This window comes from Cebus imitator, unplaced genomic scaffold, assembly GCF_001604975.1.
Source record: "Cebus imitator isolate Cc_AM_T3 unplaced genomic scaffold, Cebus_imitator-1.0 Scaffold29, whole genome shotgun sequence".
In the NCBI taxonomy this organism is placed as follows: domain Eukaryota; kingdom Metazoa; phylum Chordata; class Mammalia; order Primates; family Cebidae; genus Cebus; species Cebus imitator.
In genome coordinates this window covers 8,612,046-8,632,148 of record NW_016107344.1, presented here as the reverse complement: position 1 = coordinate 8,632,148, position 20,103 = coordinate 8,612,046, and the positions used below count along the sequence as shown (strand labels likewise).

General features: G+C 41.1%; 1 non-coding gene across 1 annotated transcript; it reads right to left on the bottom strand.

The window, feature by feature from the left end:
- Positions 1-1,679: 1,679 nt before the first annotated feature.
- LOC119470394 lies at positions 1,680-1,819 on the bottom strand. The gene has a single exon (XR_005199286.1). It is a non-coding gene; the product is annotated as a U4 spliceosomal RNA (small nuclear RNA).
- Between the last annotated feature and the right edge of the window lie 18,284 nt (positions 1,820-20,103).

Genomic DNA, 20,103 nt, shown 5'->3' with positions numbered 1-20,103 from the left:
AAAATTTAAAATTAGCAAAGCATGGTAGTATATGCCTGTAGTCCTAGCTACTCAGGAATCTGAGGTAAGAGGATCACTTGAGCCCAGGAGTTCAAGGGTAGAGTGAATTGTGATCTCACCGCTATAACCTAGCCTGGGCAAGACTCTGTCTCTAAAAAAATAAAAAATAAAAGATATTAAAAAAACAACAACAACAACAAGGAAAGAATCCATTGGATTTGTGTATTGACTAATTTGAGACAGCTTTTAGATATATTCATAAATATAACTATAAACCTCCAATCTCAATATGTCCAAAACTGAGCTTGGAATCTCACTTCATCCAAACCTATTCTTCCTTTTGGTTCTTTATATTAGTAAATGGTATTTTATTCTTCCAGTTGTCCAAACCAGAAACTTAGATGGAGGATGATGCCTTGTCACTCTTCCCTTCCTACAGCCCATCTCTGATATATTGCTAAGTTATAATATTTCTCTATTGTTTCCCAAGTCCACCCACTTCTTTCCAATTTTTTGCTATTTCCCTCATCTAGGCTACTGTCAGTTCTCGTGTGAATTATCACAGGACTCCTAAGACGTCTCCCTGCCATTCACTATTATTAAAAAGACAAAAAAATAACAGATGCTGGTAAGGATGCTGAGAAAAGGGAACTCTTATACACTATTGATGGGAATGTCAGTTAATACAATCACTATGGAAAAAAAGTATGGGGATTTCTCAAAAAACTAAAAATATAACTACCATACAATCCAACAATTCCACTACCGGGCATCTACCCAAAGGAAAGGAAATCAGTATATCAAAGGGATACGTGCACACACATGTTTACCGCAGCACTATTCACAATAGCAAAGCTATGGAATCAACCGCATGTCCATCAATGGATGAATGGATAAAGAAAATGCGGTACACATAACTATGGAATACTATTTGGCCATTTAAAAAAAGAATGACACTGTGTTATTTGCAGCAACGTGGATGGAACTAGAGGTCATTATGTTAAGTGATATAAGTCAGGGTAGAAAGACAAATACACATGTTCTCACTTATATACAAGAGCTAAAAAACTTGATCCCATGAACATGGAGAATAAAATGATAGATACCAGAGACTGGGAAGGGGGCAAGGATGAAAAAAGGTTGGTTATGGGTACAAACATAGGGTTAGATAGAAAAATAAGTTCTCATGTTTGATAGCAGCCTAGGATAACTAGACTTAGCAACAATATCATGTATATGTCAAAGTAACCAGAAGAGAGGACTCAAAATGACACCAACACAAAAATGATGAACACTCAGGTGATAGATACCCCAAATACCCTGACTTTGATCATTTCATATTCTATGCACATAACTAACATTCATATGTACCCAAAAAATATGCACATTATTATATATCAATAAAAGGGAAAAAAATCTCCCTGCCATTCATTCCATCATTCCCCAATTCATTTTCAAGACACTAGCCAGAATTATATTTCTAACTAATGTCAATCTGATATCAGCAACATTGCAATTTAAGCTACTCACACGTGCAAATAAAATCTAGATTCTTTATTTTCTTTAATCTTCATGGGTCCTCATCCAACAGAATAGTGGAAAAGAGTATAAAGCACTTAAACCTGCCAATAGAGGGCACTTTCATTTCTTCTATTTTTTTTTAATATTGAAATATTCAGTCTCCACAAAGACTGTTAAAAATTGCCAATGCCAACTATATTGCAATTTGTCATGGCTGGGTATTGGGAAAAGTTTTCAATTAGCAATAATCACTCCTTGGATGAACCTATTGGCTCTGATACTGTCACTGTATGAAGCTCACTTCTTCTATTTTTAAGTCCTGTTTAAGTAGCTCAAACTTCCCTGGAATTTTGTTGTAACTCACAGGCTTCCTCTCTCATCCTTTCAACAGCACTATCAATCCTACCAGCTCCGGGAATCTTTATCCCACACATGGAAAAGATGAGATTCCCCTAGGTGATGATTTCTCAACAGTACTTCCCTCTTCAATCATCAATCCACTAAATCTACTTCATTTTTATATAAAACTTGGCTTACTTGGAAATATCCAAGTCAAGACTGTTTTCTGTCACACAAGTTATATAACTGATGCCTGGGTACTTTGTGACCCGGTGAACCCAGTAAAGCAGCCCTTTAGATTCCAAAATCCTACATGGGATAGCAGTGAGATGCCCTCCAAAAATTTTGAACAAGAACATTAAGATTATCCTGTGAATACTAGATATTTTTTAGATTTTTGCTTTTTTCTGAAAAAAAGTAATAAGCTTGTTGTAAAATAAACCCTATATTTGAAAATCAACATGAATGGAGGCATAGTAGCTATTACTTTTGCCCATCTGCCAGTCTTTCTCTGCTTTTCCTTCTGTGAACAGGCACCACCAACTTCACAACAGGGTTTTATGGGACCCATCTTGGAGTCTCATCTCTTCCTGGACACAGCAATTGGTTCAGGGATGGACGCATGACCCAAAAAGAACTACTGGGAATCTTCCCAAAATGTCTCTGCTGGGCCGCCAAAAGAAGAAGACTCGCTGATTTCTCAAGTCACTAAATCAAGGGCTGCCTGCCAGACATGTCACCCTCTCCCTCCCCTCCTCCAGGAGAGAGCCAGCCTGCCATGGAAGAGAATGGAACTGGCTTCCGAGGGAAGCAGAGATGAGACAGACAAATAGAAAGCCCGGACACCCTGCAGGTTCTCAGTTCCAGTTGTCACTAAAGCCCGTGAGACATTTCAGTCTGGTCCCATTTGTCAGTACATTCTCTTTTGTTGTTTAAGCTAAAGTGGACTTCTAACAACACAACCAGGTCTTAACAATTCAGAATGAAAGTGAGGATACACAAAATCAGAACCCTGGTAACACTTGTGTTCGTTTCTTCGGATAAAAAAGCAAACAAATGCTGCAAAAGAACTAGAGAACTTATTCCCATTCATCCCAAAATTTAAAGTAAGGAGGTACTTTCACTTTCCTATAAAGTCTCTCATTCACTTGTCATTATCTGATACCCACACAATATCAAAGGCTTTCAATGTCTTTCTTACATTGTTTCTATTAATACATACTCAAAAAACCTTGTTCCAACTTTTCTTAGTACATTATCTTATCAGTACCTTTGCAGTTAAAGAAAAAACTTTTAGAAATGATTAACAATTTCTAATGCAAGATACCAGTTTCTCCCATTCCCAAGAGAAGGATAAGATGAATGCCTCACAATAGGATTTAGAGAGAAAGAAAAAACAGCTTTCCTTAGGCTGTTTCGATACATTGACCTGAGAGATCATGCCGCCTGATCTCAGCAGGGAAGAGATTGAGGAAGGCAGGAGACAGGCTGGGAAATAAGGGAGACAGCCGAGGTGCACTTGCGACGATCCCGAGCCTGGGTCTCCTTGCACAGTTTCTTCAGTTGGATTGGAATGCTGTAAATTTCTGGAACACCAGACACACCCAGGTTCCAATGCAAGTACAAAAACATATCCCACGCCAAATCCAAATTATTTTTGTATCATCTACCATTTGAGATTATGCCCTGTTCTTCCCCTTTCCCTCGGAGCAGATAAGCAAGAATCAACTGTGTAGTTATTAACTAAGAAAAAGAAAATGGGATGAATGGGTTGACGGGAAAATGCTACAGGGTCACAATAGACGATTGAATCGAAGACTGTTGGGTATCACATCCCCAGCTCAATCTGTGGCTTATGCAAGACAGTGAGTAACTCACTGCTTACCTCAATTTTAATGCGAGGTGAGAACAACATGTCCTTCCTCCTTCCTAGCTTGCTGTGAAAACTAAATAGATAACATCTTAAAATGCTTAAATACTTGGAAAAAATGATAGCATGGAAACATGATGTTGCCACCACACTCCAAGGTAGCGTATATTTTCTTCATACACAGTAAAAAATTTTTTCATAACAGACCCCCCAAAATTTGAAAAGCCAAGGAATTCCTACTTGCTTTGTGAGTAAATCTCTTATCAAGAGCTTTAGAGAATGCAAAATTCAACCCTCTGCTAGGTGCACTTATTTGATTTCAATAAACGTTATGCATATTCAAGGGAGTGGAATATTTGGTCAAACACTTTAACCAAGGATTAAAACTAAGTCTTTCTTTATAAATTATATATAAATGTTCCCTGAGGTTTAGAGGAAATTAAAAAGTATAATTTCAGGCTATTTTTTAATTCTAACTTTACTTTGGAATTTCAAAGTCACAGATACCTTTAAAAGATACATATTTTTTAAAACTTATCTAAAAGGAAAATGTGACATGGTCCTTACTATATAAGACAAAGACTTTATTGGCTTGTAGACTCATACTTAAGAAATTGAAATTTTAACTTCTAAACTACAAGTTCAGATCTATTAATCCCATTTGCGAAGTTCCAGGAAGAATTTTATGCAAAGTGCTATAGATACCTAAATATGAATTAGGTCAGAATTAAATCTATTTCAAGTTAAGTGCCAAATCTAATCACTTGTAAGTCACTTCTGGAACCCTGCATTTAAAAAATTCTGAGGTCACATCTAGTTTCAGCAATAAAGAATACCGTGATCAATTAACAATGTCTGTCACAGGCACAGAAATGGGACATGGTGAGCATGGTGACATCAATGCACTGTATGTGCCGTCTCTGGGGTATAAAGCAATTGTCCCTTAATATAGCAACACTTTCATTGTTAGTGATTACTGTCTAACTCAGATTTATTTGAATTAGTTACAGTCCTCCAAAGAAATACAACCAATATATAGAATGGAAATATATAGAGAGAAAGAGAAAAAAAAATCATGTTAAGGAATTAGCTTACACAATTCTGAGGGCTGGCAAGTCTGAAAATTTAAACTCCAGCAGGCTAGAGACCCAGAGAAAAGCTGATGTTGTAGCTCAAGTCCAAAGGCAGCTCAGAGGCAGAATCCTTTCTCCCCCAGGGGGCCTCAGTCATTTCTCTTAAGGTCTTCAACTGATTCGATGAGGCCTACCCACCTCATGGAAGGTAATCCGCTCTACTCAAAGTCCACTCATTTAAATGTTAATCTCATCTAAAACAAATCTTCATAGAAACATCCAGACTCCTGTTTGACTCAAACCTGGGTACCATGGCCTACCCATGTTGACATAAAAATTTGAACATCCCAGCATTAAGAGTTATTGTTTGGCCAGGCATGGTGGCTCATGCCTGTAATCCCAGCACTTTGGGAGGCCGACGTGGGCAGATCACCTGAGGTCAAGAGCTCGAGACCAGCCTGGCCAACATGGCAAAACCCTGTCTGTACTAAAAATATAAAAATTAGCCAGGCATGGTGGTGGGCACCTGTATCCCCGCTACTTGGGAGGCTGAGGCAGGAGAATCGCTTGAACCCAGGAGGCGGAGGTTGCAATGAGCCGAGATTGCACCATTGCACACTAGCCTGGGCTACAAGAACAAAAGCTCCATTTCAAAAAAAGGGATTATTTTTTGTTGACAATGCATTAAGTGCAGACTCCATGCTCTTGACATTGCCCAAGCAGAATCATCTCACTATTTCTCACGATGATCCTCTGATCAGTGTATTATTACCCACTCTTTGTAGATAAGCAGAGCATGCCAAGATGTTAAGCAACTTTTCTAAGGCCAAGAACTAATCAGTTGAGAGAAGTCTGGTTAAAAGAATGCTGGCTCAATGTTTCTCCGACCTCACTGTTTTAAATAGCATTTCTCTACATATCTACATAGCTCCCTTTTTTTTTTTTTATTGAGACAGGGTCTCACTGTGTCACCTAGGCTGGAGTGCAATGGTGTGATCACGCCTCACTGAAGCCTCGACCTCCTGGCCTCAGGGTGTCCACCCATCTCATGCCCCCACCATCCACAGGCAGCGGGAACCACAGCCATGTAACACAACACCCGGCTAATTTTTTTTTTTTTTTTTTGTAGAGAAGGAGTCCCCTTATGTTGTCCAAACTGGTCTTGAGCTCCTGGGTTCAAATGATCCTCCCACCTAGGCTACCCAAAGTGCTGGGATTACAGGTCTATTCTATTTCATACTAAACTTAAACAACATGGAGGTTTCTCTACTAAAACCTTTCTGATTGATTGCACCCAGTTTCTTAAGCTCTGCCTCTTGCTTCCCCACCTCCTACTCTCCTTCTGCCTCTCTCCTGCCATGGGATTCAAAACTCAAGAGTGATGGCTGAAGGCAAAAGCCTGGATCCTCTCCTCAGTTGCATTTCTGTGTTCTCTCTTGGTACCACTTTGTACTATGGACACCCCTTGCCCCCTGAGATACTCTCTCTCCCTTCTGTGGCTGCCAGGAAAAGCCTGCACACTCCTTCTCTCTTTGTGACCATTTTCTGTTTCCTTCAATGGAACCACTCTTAATCTTGGCTTTTTATGTACCTGGAATGCCGCTGCATCCTCCACGTCAGGGCCCAGTAAGCTTTCTGAAAAGGACCACATGGTAAGCACTTTAGACTTCGCAGGCCATAGGGTATTGCTACAAGTGCTCTTCTCTATTACATCTCAAATGCATCTGAGCACAGACAACACTAAAAGGATGGGTGTGACTGGGTTTCAATAAAACTCTATTTATTGGCACTAAACTTGAATTTCATATAATTTTTATGTGTCACAAAATATTATTCTTTTAAAACACTTTTCTCCATGATTTAAAGACCATTCTTAGCTCACAGGCCATATTAAAACAGAAATTGTACTGGGCAGTAGATTGCCAACACCTACATTATAAATTCTAACTCATCTTCAAAATCTAGGTCAAATTCAACCTCTTCCCTACAGCCTGCTGTAAGTACTCTAGGGTAAAGTGACATCTCTGATAAACACATCTGATAACTCTCATTATTACCTGTTTCATATTCTCTATTGTTCCCTGGCCTCTGAAACAAGGTTAGGCCAGCCTGGCCAACATGGCGAAACCCTGTCTCTACTAAAAATACAAAAAAATTAGCTGGGAGTGGTGGCACTCACCTGTAATCTCACCTACTTGAGAGGCTGAGGCAGGAGAATCACTTGAATCTGGGAGGCGAAGGTTGTAATGAGCTAGGATGGCACCATTGCACTCCAGCCTGGGTGTCAGAATGAGACTTCTTTCAAAATAAAAATAAAAATAAAGGTTAAATATTTTACTGCTTTTATACTTTTCCCATATACAAATCCTATCTCTCTCAGACTGCAAAAATCCTGAAGAACAGAAATAATGTCTTACATTTATTTATCCTTCATGGTGCCTTATAGATTGTAATTCTTCAGTAAATTCTGGTTTGTAATACAATGTTATGTGTGTGTGTGTCTATATATATATGTGTGTGTGTGTATATATGTATATGTTAATATTAAAATATATATATATGTGTGTGTGTGTGTGTGTGTGTGTGTGTGTGCGTGTGCTTTGAGGGTGGAAAGGGAGGACAGAGTCTCACTCTTGCCCAGGCTGGAGTGCAGTGGCACGATCTCAGCTCACTGCAACCTCTGCTTCCTGGGTTTAAGCAATTCTTGTGGCTCAGCCTACCGAGTAGCTCAGATTACTGGCGTGCACCTCCATGCCAGCTAATTTTTTTATTTTTGGTAAAGACAGTGTTTCACCATGTTGGCCAGGCTGGTCTCAAACTCCTGGCCTCAAGTGATCCTCCTGCCTTGACTCCCAAAGTTCTGGGATTACAGGCATGAGCCACCACACCAAAAAATATATATTTTAAAAGACTATGATGTTTAAATAAACTTCTCTCTTGCACAATACATTGAATGAATGGAGGTCTAAATGCCAGCTCTATATCAGGTACTGATAAAAACTTTTCTATACATTGATACGTTATTTCTTTTTGATTTTATTTTTATACAGATGGGGTTTCACCATGTTGGCCAAGATGGTCTCGATCTCCTGACCTCGTGATCTGTCCGCCTCAGCCTCCCAAAGTGCTGGGATTACAGGCGTGAGCCATTTCGCCCAATTCATTAATACATTATTTCAATTAACTGTCATACTAGTCCAATGATGTAGGCAGCATTATCTCCATATTACCAAAGAGGAAACTGAGGCTCCAAGGCAATTGAATTGCCCATGTCATCGAGATCTTCTAACTTTGAACTCCATACTTCTACATTTGCTTCAGTTCAGAAGGAAGAATTGAAAAAACTTTTCTAATAATTGTGATTATTATCATCCCTTTAGGAAGCGTATGGCCATGGATAAAGAGGATGAAACCAAGTGTAAAGTTCACAAATGCTCAAGGAGCTTATTTTACCCACGCCCCTCTACCCGAAATCACATCCATCTTTGACCTTGCAATCCCATCTATCGCCAATTGCTGATTCCAGCTCAGTGCTGCCCACTTCACTCTGCTCTGCTAAATACTGTTGGCCTTCCCATCTCAAGTCATGCCTCCTTCCCATTCATTCTCTATTCTGTTATCAGAATGACCCTTCTAAAACACAAATTTGTTCACATTACTTTCCTGCTTAAGGCCTGCAAAGATGTCCTTTGCCTCTAGGAGTCTATACCCCTTGAAACAGTACATAAAGCTCTCATGTCTGGATCCTGCCTGATTTTTTTCTTTATAGCTTTATTGTATAACCCTTTTTTTATTTAAAACTTTTTTTTTCTTTTTACTTTTTAAACGTTTTTGTTAAAAACTAAGACACTGGTCATGTGTGGTGGCTCACACCTGTAATCCCAGCATTTTGGGAGGCTTAGGTGGGTAGATCACTTGAGGCCAGGAGTTTGAGACCAGCCTGGCCAATATAGAGAAGCCCCATCTCTATTAAAAATACAAAAAATTAGCGGGGCATGGTGGTGCACACCTGTAATCCCAGCTACTTAGGAGGCTAAGGCATGAGAATCTCTTGAACCCCAGAGGCAGAGGTTGCAATGAGCTGAGATCGCACCACTGCACTTCATCCTGGGCAATAGAGTAAGACTCTGTCTCAAAAACTAAAAAAATAAGACACAAAAACACACATTAGCCCAGGTCTATATAGGGCCAGGATCGTCAATATCACTGTCTTCCACCTCCACATCTTGTCCTGCTGGAAGGTCTTTAGAACAGTAACACCCGTGGAGCTGTCGTCTCCTGTAATAGCAATGCCTTCTTCTGGAATACCTCCTGAAAGCCCGGTCAGAGGCTGTTTTACAGTTAACTTTTTTTAATAAGTAGAAAGAGTATACTCTAAAATAATAATAAAAAACATAATATAGTAAATATGTAAACCAGTAACATAGTCATTTATTTATGATTATCAAGTATTATGTACTGTATATAATTTTGTGTGCCATACTCTCATGTGCCTGGCAGTAGGTCTGTTTATACCAGCATCAAACACAAACACATGAGTCATGTGTTATGCTGTGGCATTGGAACGGCTACAGTGATAGGACTTTTTCAGCTTCATCATAATCTTACGGGACCACCATTGCATATGCGGCCGATGTTAACCAAAATGTCATTATGCAGGGCACAGCTGTAGTTTGCCCTCTTCCTCTGCCCGTTTCTGTTTTTTCCACTTTTCTTCCTCAAGTGTGAATTCCTGATAAACATCTTGTGCACTAAACTTTATCTCAGTGGCTGTTTCCAGAAACCCTGGGCCGCAACACCACTTCATCAAAAGGTGGCATGATAAGCATGGCAACTAGTTCTAAAGTCCCAGAAAAAAAAAAAATGCATTGAGTGGAAGAAACCATTTGGCTCTCTTTCTAGCAGACACACCACTGATCCCTGCCAAAAGTGGGAATGATAAGCATGGCAACTAGTTCTAAAGTCCGAAAAAAAAAAAAAAAAAAAAAAAACCATGCATTGAGTGGAAGAAACCATTTGGCTCTCTTTCTAGCAGACACACCACTGATCCCTGCCAAAAGTGGGAAGATCTCTTGAGATTACAGAGACCGTTAGCCAGTAAGCCTTCTTTCTTTAGTCTATCAATCCGCTGAACAATGCATTAGCACTCCTAACTATACCTATGTGGCCAAGACTCCTGCAACAATTCCCCACCCCCACCCTCTGCAAGTAAGCCCATGCTCTACCTGATAGCATCAAATGCAGAAATGGTCCCCTGGGAGAGTGACGAGCCAGAACAGGGGTCAGAGTGATCTTCCTCCCACTTCAGAAGGTCCGTCATGCAAACTCAGAACTGATTCCAAATAAAAGACAGGCTGCACAAGCATGACTTCTGGTAGACCCATACTCTCCCGGCAAGCTCAGTGCCCTTAAAACATTATCATTAGTTTGCATTCAGGATTCATGCTGATAGCTTCCCATTTTCCTATTCTGATCCGAGATGCCTCACTGAGACGTGATAATTACATCCATTTCCTATGGCTGCCATAACAAAGGACCTGGAGCTATGGCTCATGCCTGTAATCCCAGCACACTGGGAGGCCAAGGGTGGGCTAATGGCTTGAGCCTAGGAACTCAAGACCAGTCTAGGTAACATAGTGAGACCCCATCTCTACAAAAAATAAAAATTAAAAACTAGCCAGGCGTGGTGGCAGGCACTGGTAGTCCTTGAGTTTAAACTTCTCAGGAGGCTGAGGCAGGAGGATCAAGCCTGGGAGGTCAACAGAGTAGTGAGCCATGATTGCACCAGTGCACTCCAGCCTGGGTGACAGAGGGAGACCCTGTTTCAAAAAATAATAAGTATAAGCAGCACAAACTAGGCCACTTTAAACAACAGGCATGTATTCTTTCACAGTTCTGGAGGCTAGACAGCCACATGCGTGGTGTCTGCAGGGCCATGCTTTCTATGAAGGCTCTAGGGGAGGATCTTGCTTGGCCTCTTCCTAATTTCTGGTGGTTACAGCAAACACTGGTACTCCTTGACTTACAGTTGTAGTGTCCTCAGTTATCAAGCGGCCGCTTCCTCTGTGTGTGTGTGGGGGGGGGCGGGCAGGGGCGGATCCACACACCTCATCGCATTATATTCTCTCTATGTATGTTTAAGGCCTCTTTCCCTCAAAAGGACGCCAGTCATAATTGGATTTAAGGCCCACTCTACTCCAATATGATCTCTCTTTTTTCTTTCTTTCTCTTTCTTTCCTTCTTTCCTTCTTTCTTTCTTTCTTTCTTGCTTGCTTGCTTTCTTGCTTTCTTGCTTTCTTGCTTTCTTGCTTTCTTCTTTCTTCTTTCTCTTATTTTTTAGAGACAGGCTCTCACTATATTGTCCAGGCTGGTCTTGAACTCCTGAGCTTAAGCAATCCTCCTACCTCAGCCTCCCTAAGTGCCAGGATTACAGGTGTGAGTCACTGTGCCCCGCCTCCAAAATGACCTCAACTTAACTCGATTACATCTTCACAGTCTTATTTTGAAATAAGGTCACAGACACAGGTACCAGAAGTTAAATATTAAACATACTTTGTTCCCCCTGTCTGAAAACTGCCAATAAACATAAATTTTTGAGGAACACAAATTCAACCCATAATACTACATTAACACAACCATGAAATTCTTAACTGGATACAATTCTCGTATTCCCTATTTCCTGATACCATTAACAGGAGGCTTCAGGAACTTCACACATACATATGTGCATACACACACATGCACACACGCACTTTGGCCTCCACCTAAAAGACTGACCAGTTAGGCCTAGAATGAGGGAGAGGCTGATTTTAGAACAATTCTAACCTTAGTTTGTCGATCCTAATAGCGTTGTAGCCTGAAATGGTATAGTATCTGATGTTTAAGAATCAAACTCACGACATTTTGTTGAAATTTATCATGCTTGTAGTTACAGTCCGTTAAATCTACTTATCTGACCTTGATAAAACTAAGCCAAGGAACTGATTTGAAGATGCATCAAAAAGAGGTTTTTTTCTTTTTAGAAACCCCACATATATTAAAGGATTCTAAGCTTTCTGGTACAATATAAAATTTCTTCCACTTAGAAAAATCTTTGTCTGGGCACAGTGGCTCACACTTGTAATCCCAGCACTTTGAGAGGCCGAGGCTCAGGGAGGATTGCTTGAGCCCAGGAGTTCAAGACCAGACTGAGCAACACATTGAGACTCTATTGCTACACAAAAATTTTCAGAAGTTTGCTAGGCATGGCGTTGCCTGCCTGTAGTCCCAGCAACTCAGGAGGCTGAAGTGGGAGAATCGCTTGAACCTGGAGGTTGAAGTTGCAGTGAGCCATGATCACACCACTGCACTCCGGCCTGGGCGACAGAGCGAGACTCTGTCTCAAAAAAAAGAAAAAAGGAAAACTTTATTCATCACTAAAGCGTGTATTTGATTTGTCTTTCTAGTAGAGTAATGGATTTTCACTGATCATATTCATTTTCCTGGTTGGCCTGGCTCAGGGGTGTGGTGTCAGGCCACAGCGTAAAGTTGACTGGCCCGTGTGTGACCTCACCTGCTCTATCCTCTTACTGACTGAGCTATTTGGTCACGAATTAAGTTGTGTTCTCCTTAAGGTTATATGCAAAACTGACTTTCATTTGAAAGCACTTTCAATGTATAACACAAGTGACATATTTCCTTTAAAGGAGTTCACTGTGAACATTATTAACAAGAGCTGTTTTTTTTGAAGCATTCCCCAGTGGTCTGTCAGGTCACTGAGTTTCCACATGCTGGTCTAAAATTCAATCAAGCCATGACAAGTTTTATTTTACTATAACTGAAGAAACTAGGCAGGATGGATGGAGTGTGCACGCCTGTAATCCCAGCACTTTGGAAGATCAAGGCGGAAGAATCACTTGAACCCAGGAGTTCGAGACCAGCCTAGGCAATGCAGTGAGACCCTGGTCTTCATAAAAAAGAAACCTAGCCAGGTGTCATGGGCATTCTACACGATACAGTGACAAAATAATATGTTTGTTATAATATAAATGTAAACATTATCACTCCCCTTGAATATTATTTTTAATTTTCTTTGTAGAGACAGGGTTACTTCATGTTGCCCAGGTTGGTCTCAAACCTCAAATTCTTGAGCTTAAGCGAGCTGCCTCCCTCAGCCTCCCAAAGTGCTAGGATTACATATGTGAGCCCCCGCACTCGGCCCCCACTTGAGTATTTTTTAAAGCTTCAATGTATCTTCCTAATCTAAAATAACAGATGATGTGTAAGATCGTCAGTATGGCAGGGTGGCTCATGCCTGTAATCCCACCAGTTTGGGAGGCAAGGCAGGCAGATCACTTGAGGTCAGGAGTTCAAGACCAGCCTGGCCAACATGGCGAAATCCCGTCTCTACTAAAAATACAAAAATTACCCAGGTATGGTGGCGCACACTTGTAATCCCAGCTACTTGGGGGGCTGAGCCAGAAGAATCTCTTGAGCCCAGGAGGTGGAGGTTGCAGTGAGCTGAGATTGTGCTACTGCACTCTAGCTTGGGCGACAGAAGATGACTCCGTCTCAAAAAAAAGTTAATACACATAAAGAGGTTAAATCAGTTCCTGGCAAATCGTTAAGTACTATGTGTTAGTCATCCCTAATGAACGCAAGGTTTTTTGTTTTGTCTACTATGTACTAGACTTGAAACGTTGTCTAGTACATAGTAGGTACTTAATGGATTTTTTGAAATTTAATGGATGTTTGGGCTCTACTGAAGTCACTAGTTTATAACACTGGATAATAATGTCTTAACAGCATAAGTATGTAAAATATTCAACCTCCCACATCACAGGAGGTACCTAGTTTTCACTATAAAAATTTATTTTACTAACTCTTGGATATAAGGTTATAAGCTAACACACTGTTATCCACTGCAGTAGTTGAATAAACAAGACTTTATGTCAGGGATTTTCAGTATGTACTCTTTTACGCCTATTCATTTATGTATAACTGCCTTGCTCCAGAAAGGATTTAGGACAACTTCACAACTACATGCCATCCAACCTGCATTTCACTCTCAGTTCTACTATAGATATACTTTATTATGATTATTATTTGAGACAAAGTCTTGCTCTGTCGCCCAGCCTGGAATGCAGTGGTGTGATCTAGGCTCACTGCAACCTCTACACCCTGGGTACAAGTGATTCTCCTGCCTCAGCCTCCTTAGTAGCTGGGATTACAGGTGAGCACCACCACACCTGGCTAACTTTTTATATTTTTAGTAGAGATGGGGTTTCACCATGTTGGCCAGGCTGGTCTCCAACTCCTGACCTTGGGTGATCCACCCACCTTGGCCTTCCAAAGTGCTGGGATTACAGCGTGAGCCACCACACCTGGCCTGTTCTACTATATATATATACTTTAAATGATGTAAAAACATTCTCCTACTCTATAGAAAGGTTAAAACTTGTAGATATCTTTTGTTTTAACTTTCTAGAGGGTCAAGATTTATGAAGACTAGAATGAGTACATTCAGTTATTTAAGAACAAAATAAGTGAACTACCTAGTCGATTTGATAGCAAAACACAAATCAGGAATGACATTAACAAGTTCTATACTCGTGAATGATAGAACTGCCTTTATATAGAATAGGGCTATACAAGCTAACCCCACAGGTGGAAAAAGACAGATGCATAACTTTTTCTTTTTCTTTTTAGTTTTGTGCTGGTCAAGATGTGGATCAGAAAATCCACAACACACTGAATAATCAGTTAAGGTGAAATAGTCTTTCTTCCATGGTGCACGAATTTTGAAAGAGGTTGCATTCTCTCTATGCCAAATCACTCAGAGTTAAGTGATCTAGAATAATATTACGGTGAGCAAAGTCTTTTCTACACAACATATGTAACGTAGGAAAATTCTGTGGTCTTATGTTTGCCTCACATGATGTCATAAGTTACCAAATAAAGGGAAATTCAGCATTCCCTGGTAGTGAACGGGATCACTCACCTTTTACTCTGATGTGGTAACACATGGTATACACCAGCGAAGCTACATTGTACCACCCTTCCCCTGGTTCTCTCTTACCTCTTCCTCAGTGTGGTCATTCTGCCCAGCTCCTTTCTTTCTAACCCCTCTCTCATCTTCCCCTCTCTAAGGATCTGAAGTGGAGAATTGAGGTGTTTACTAAACTGTAGGAAAGTTCTATCTGGCAAATACTGCTGCAGATACAGCCCACAGAAGACCCACAGGTGTTCGTGTCTTGGAGGAAAGTAAAAATAACAAGAAAACAAAACATTTTTTACAGGTGTTCTTTGTTTCAAATCCTCTTGCACATAACCAAGGAGATAAAAGAAAGAACTTTTTTTTTTTTAAGTCTCTAGGCTATAAGGTCAAAATCTAAAGAGAGTTTATGCTCATTCTCAGTCTGTGGGAATAACATGAAAATTTTTCTAAATCTCATCACTCCCTGTTCAGAAGCCCTTCTTTTCTACCTTTGGAAAAGTTTTGTGGTCTTCCCTTTGGTTATTTTATGCTACTTTTAGAGACAGAGTTTCACTCTGTGAAAACTGCCACATTGCCCAGGCTGGTCTTGAAGTCTTGGCCTCAAGGGATCGCCCTACCTTGGCCTCTCAAAGTGCTGGGATTGCAGGCATGAGCCACCATGCCCAGCTGCCTTTGGTTGTCTTCTACCAGAACTTTTTCACCACCAAACCCTCCTAAGGTGCTTAAAATGTCCTTTCATGGAAAGACAGTGAAGGTTATTAAACAGGAGACGATTTTGGTGTTTTTGAGTTAAATAGCAACTGTGCAGAGGTATATCGGAAAGGAGAGGGCCAAGACGGAGTGAACTCAAAGACAACTCCAATGTTTCTAGCTTAGGATACCTGGTGAATGGTGATGCTATTAGCTGAGATAGAGAACACAGAGACGGGAAAACTTGGGCTAGAGGTAGAGAACAGCGTGCTATACTTGGGGACATGCTGAGTTTGAGATACTTGCAAAGATATCCTTTGCAAACATTTCTAGGAGGCTGTTGGAAATTTGGGTCTGAAGTTCATATCAAACTTGAACATACAGACTTTGGAACCACTCAAATATAGATTAAATCTGAACTTAGCCTGTGGCAAAGTACATAAAGCAAGAAGGTAGCCAAAGATAGGTCTTTGGAGAATAATAAGGAGCCCATGTAGCATACTAAGAAGGAAAGGAGGACAAAACTTGCCAGAGATCCACATTCAGAGGTTGTTTCAAAGAGATAGTCAACAGTTTGGAATACTGCAGGCACCAAGTAGAATGAGGGCTGGTCAGAAGGTGATTTGGCAGTTAAGAGCCAGCTATAGACCATTACGAGAACATTTGTGGTCAGTACATGGCAAAGTCAGAAGCCAAATTATATCATATTGAGAGGTAAATGGAAAGTAAGAAAGTAAAAACAATTCAATGCTCAATTCTAAGCCCTTGTTTCAACTACTTTTATTTTATTTATTTATTTATTTTGTCACCCAGGCTAGAGCGCAGCGGCGCAATCTCAGCTCACTGCAACCTCTGCCTCCCAGGCTCAAGTGATTCTCCCACCTCAGCCTCCCAAGTAGCTAGGAATATAGGCACCCACCACCAAGCCCGGCTATTTTTGCATTTTTAGTAGAGACAAGGTTTCACCATGTTGGCTGGTCAGGCTTGGTGTCGAACTCCTGACCTCAAGTGATCTGCCCACCTCAGCCTCCCAAAGTGATGGGATTACAGGCATGAGCCACCGTGCCTGGCTCAACTACTTCTTTCTATCAGATTTACTTCAGAGACTTTGCTTTCCTTTGTAAAAAAACAACCATCACAGGTAGATATTTAAAATATATTTACGTAGCCAGTGTGTTAAATATAAACACCACAGGTACAAGAAATCAATACAATGGAAAAGATAAGGCTGAAGGCAAGAACATTAGAAAAACGCAAATAATGTTAACATAGGCACATAGCAAACTAAGAAAGGGGCGCTTAGAAAAAAGTCTCAGCCGGGCGCGGTGGCTCACGCCTGTAATCCCAGCACTTTGGGAGGCCGAGGCAGGTGGATCACGAGGTCAAGAGATCGAGACCATCCTGGTCAACACGGTGAAACCTCGTCTCTACTAAAAATACAAAATATTAGCTGGGCATGGTGGTGCATGCCCGTAATCCCAGCTACTCAGGAGGCTGAGGCAGGAGAATTGCCTGAACCCAGGAGGCGGAGGTTGCGGTGAGCCGAGATCGCGCCATTGCACTTCAGCCTGGGTAACAAGAGCGAAACTCCGTCTCAAAAAAAAAAAAAAAAGAAAAAAGAAAAAAGTCTTATTTCAATTTCATTGCATTTATCATGTGTTTATGTTTACCATGTGTTTTAGCCCCACATAATGTTAAGGACTGCCGAGACAATAACAGATGATTCTGAGCTTCAGTCTTACAGATTAAAACTGTAATGAATATCAAGTCATTCTGATTTCTGATACAATTTTTTTTCTTTTTGAAGCAGAATCTCACTCTGTTGCCCAGGCTGGAGTGCAGTGGCTATTCACAGCCACCATCACTACATACTACAGATCCTAACTCGTGAGCTCAGGCAATCCTCCTGTTTCAGCCTTCCAAGTGGCCAGGACTACAGGCATGTACCACGTACCTGGCTCTCTTTCTGATACAATCTTGATAAGTACATAATAAAATGTAAGCAATTCCATACCTGGATATTTTTCTGTGACTCTTTGGATAAACCCCTGAACATAGATATCTTATTTTATTTTGTTTTATTTTTGAGACAGAGTCTTGCTCTGTCCCCCAGGCTTGAATGCAGTGACGCGATCTTGGCTCACTGCAGCCTCCTTGGCCTCTCTGGTTCAAGCAATTCTCCTGCCTTAGCCTCCAGAGGTTCTGGGACTACAGGTACCCGCCACCATGCCCAGCTAATTTTTGTATTTTTAGTAGAGCTGTGGTTTTGCCATGTTCGCCAGGCTGGTCTCAAACTCCTGACCTCAAGTGATCCGCCCACCTTGGCCTCCCAAAGTGCTGGGATTATACACGTAAGCCACCACACCCAGCCCATAGATGTCTAATTTTAAAAAGGGAGAAAGGTGGCACTTAGAAGTCCAAATTTAAGCAGATTGTCAAATTAGCACATGGAAATATATTCATTCATTCATTCATTCATTCACTCAGTTGATGTGTTTATTAATAAAGATGTTTCTTTTGCCTTCTACTCTGTTCTAGCCACTGAGCTAAATACAAGGGGAGAGGAGAGGCATGGCAAACAGAACAGTCTTTATCCTTAAAGTGCCAGAGGCTCTTCTAAGTTCTAGAATGTATGATTTTTTTCATTCTCATAGTAAATCAGGGGCAGGTCAGGTTTTGTGGAGCATGAAACTCATATAATTTGAGGAACACAATTCAAGAAAAAGAACATTAACCACTGCAATGCAATGCATTCTATATATCATTTTTTCCAAGGTTCTTACAGTCTGTGCAGGAAGACAGACTGAGCAAACAGCTAATACGTGCTTGGAAAGACATATTCATTCAGCCTCAAATATTTATGCAAGCACACTACGTACAAGACATTGTTTTAGGTGCTTGGGATAAACAAAGATCCCTGCCCTCGTGAGGTTTCCATTCTAGCAAGAGAGGTGTTTTTTTTTCTTTTTCTTTTTTTTTTTTTTTTAATGTAGTGAATAAATAAATGATATAGTATTAGAGGCTAATAAGTGCAATTTTTAAGAAGTACTAAAGGGGTCGGGCGCGGTGGCTCATGCCTGTAATCCCAGCACTTTAGGAGGCTGAGGTGGGCGGACCACGAGATCAAGAGATGGAGACCAACCTGGCCAATATAGTGAAACCTGGTCTCTACTAAAATACAAAAGTTTAGCTGGGTGTGATGGAGCATGCCTGTAGTTCCAGCTACTCAGGAGGCTGAGGCAGGGGAATCGCTTGAACCCAAAAGATGGAGGTTGCAGTGAGCCGAGATTGCCCGGCTGCACTCCAGCCTGGGCAACAGAGCAAGACTCCCTTTCAAAAACAAGAAAGTACTAAAGGGTAAGAGGGAGATATGGAGCACAGATAATAGTTTTAAGTAGCGTAATCAGGAAAGATCTCATTGTGAGGTGATATTTCAGCAAAGATTTGAAAGAGTCAAATGGAATCACAAGGATATCTGGGGGAAGAAGGGTCCAGGCACAGGAATTGGCATGTGCTTAAGATCCAGCAAGAAGGAGGTGAGCTGGGGAAGAAGTGATAAAGAGAATAGGCAGAGAAAAGTGTGAAAGTTAACGGAGTCTGGGGGCTGTTGTAAAACCGTGTTAGAATTTGTTTTTTACTATGAGATAAGGAGACATTGGAGGCAAAAGGGTAACAAGATCTGACCTATAATTTCAAAATGTCATTCCAGCTGCCGTGTTGAATTTATGGTAGCTCAGACCAGAATGGCAGCGATGCAGGCGGTGAGAAATGCTAAGATCCTAGATATGCCTTGGAAGTAAAGCCAACAAGATTTGTTGGGGTGGGATAATGGGGCGTGAGACAAAGGGAGGAGTCAAGAATGACTCCCAGGGTTTTGACCCGAGCCACTGGAAGGATGTAGTTGCCTTTAAACAGGCAGGTTTTGAGAAGAAGCAGGAAATCACTCATCTTGGATATGCTGTTTGAGATATCTCCAACGTACCCAAGTAGAGATATCAACTAGGCACTTGAGTACATGAGTCTGGAATACAGGAGATTCTGACTTGATGGAGTATCATGAGATGAAAAAGGGATGTCTGCCCTGGCCCACTCCGGAGGAATCTGTAAAAGCTGCCCGCCCTGGAGGATACTCAGTCAGAGGCCTCTAGTATAAAGGTCTTCCAAAGAGAAGTTCCCTTAAATCCTAACCCTGAATGTTTTGAGACTAGTGGTTAGTCATGAAGAATATGTCGAATACAAAATAATGTGTTACTCAAAAAAAAAAAAAGATATGCAGGAAAAGGGAAATAGAAGAGTCCTGAAAGGAGGAAAGCTGAGCTGGCTGTCTTCATCCTTTTCTTTGTCATTGCTTGGTCAGATAGAGGCTGGACGTCTATGTCTTTGCCACACCAAGCTCGCCTCCCACCCTGGCCTCACCACTGTGCCTGCCCTCACTCCTCACTAGTCAAGTCTTTCTAACAAAGCAGAAGTTCCACAATTCAGACCTCAGCAATGCTGACCTGCTCCCCAGGAAGGAAGATACATCAACCTCTGGTTAAGACGAGATGCAAAATCCAAGGGCAAGAGAGGTTGTCAAACGAATAATGTGCACAGATGAGGACTATAAATAATCTCCAGTAGAAGGAAGGCTCTTG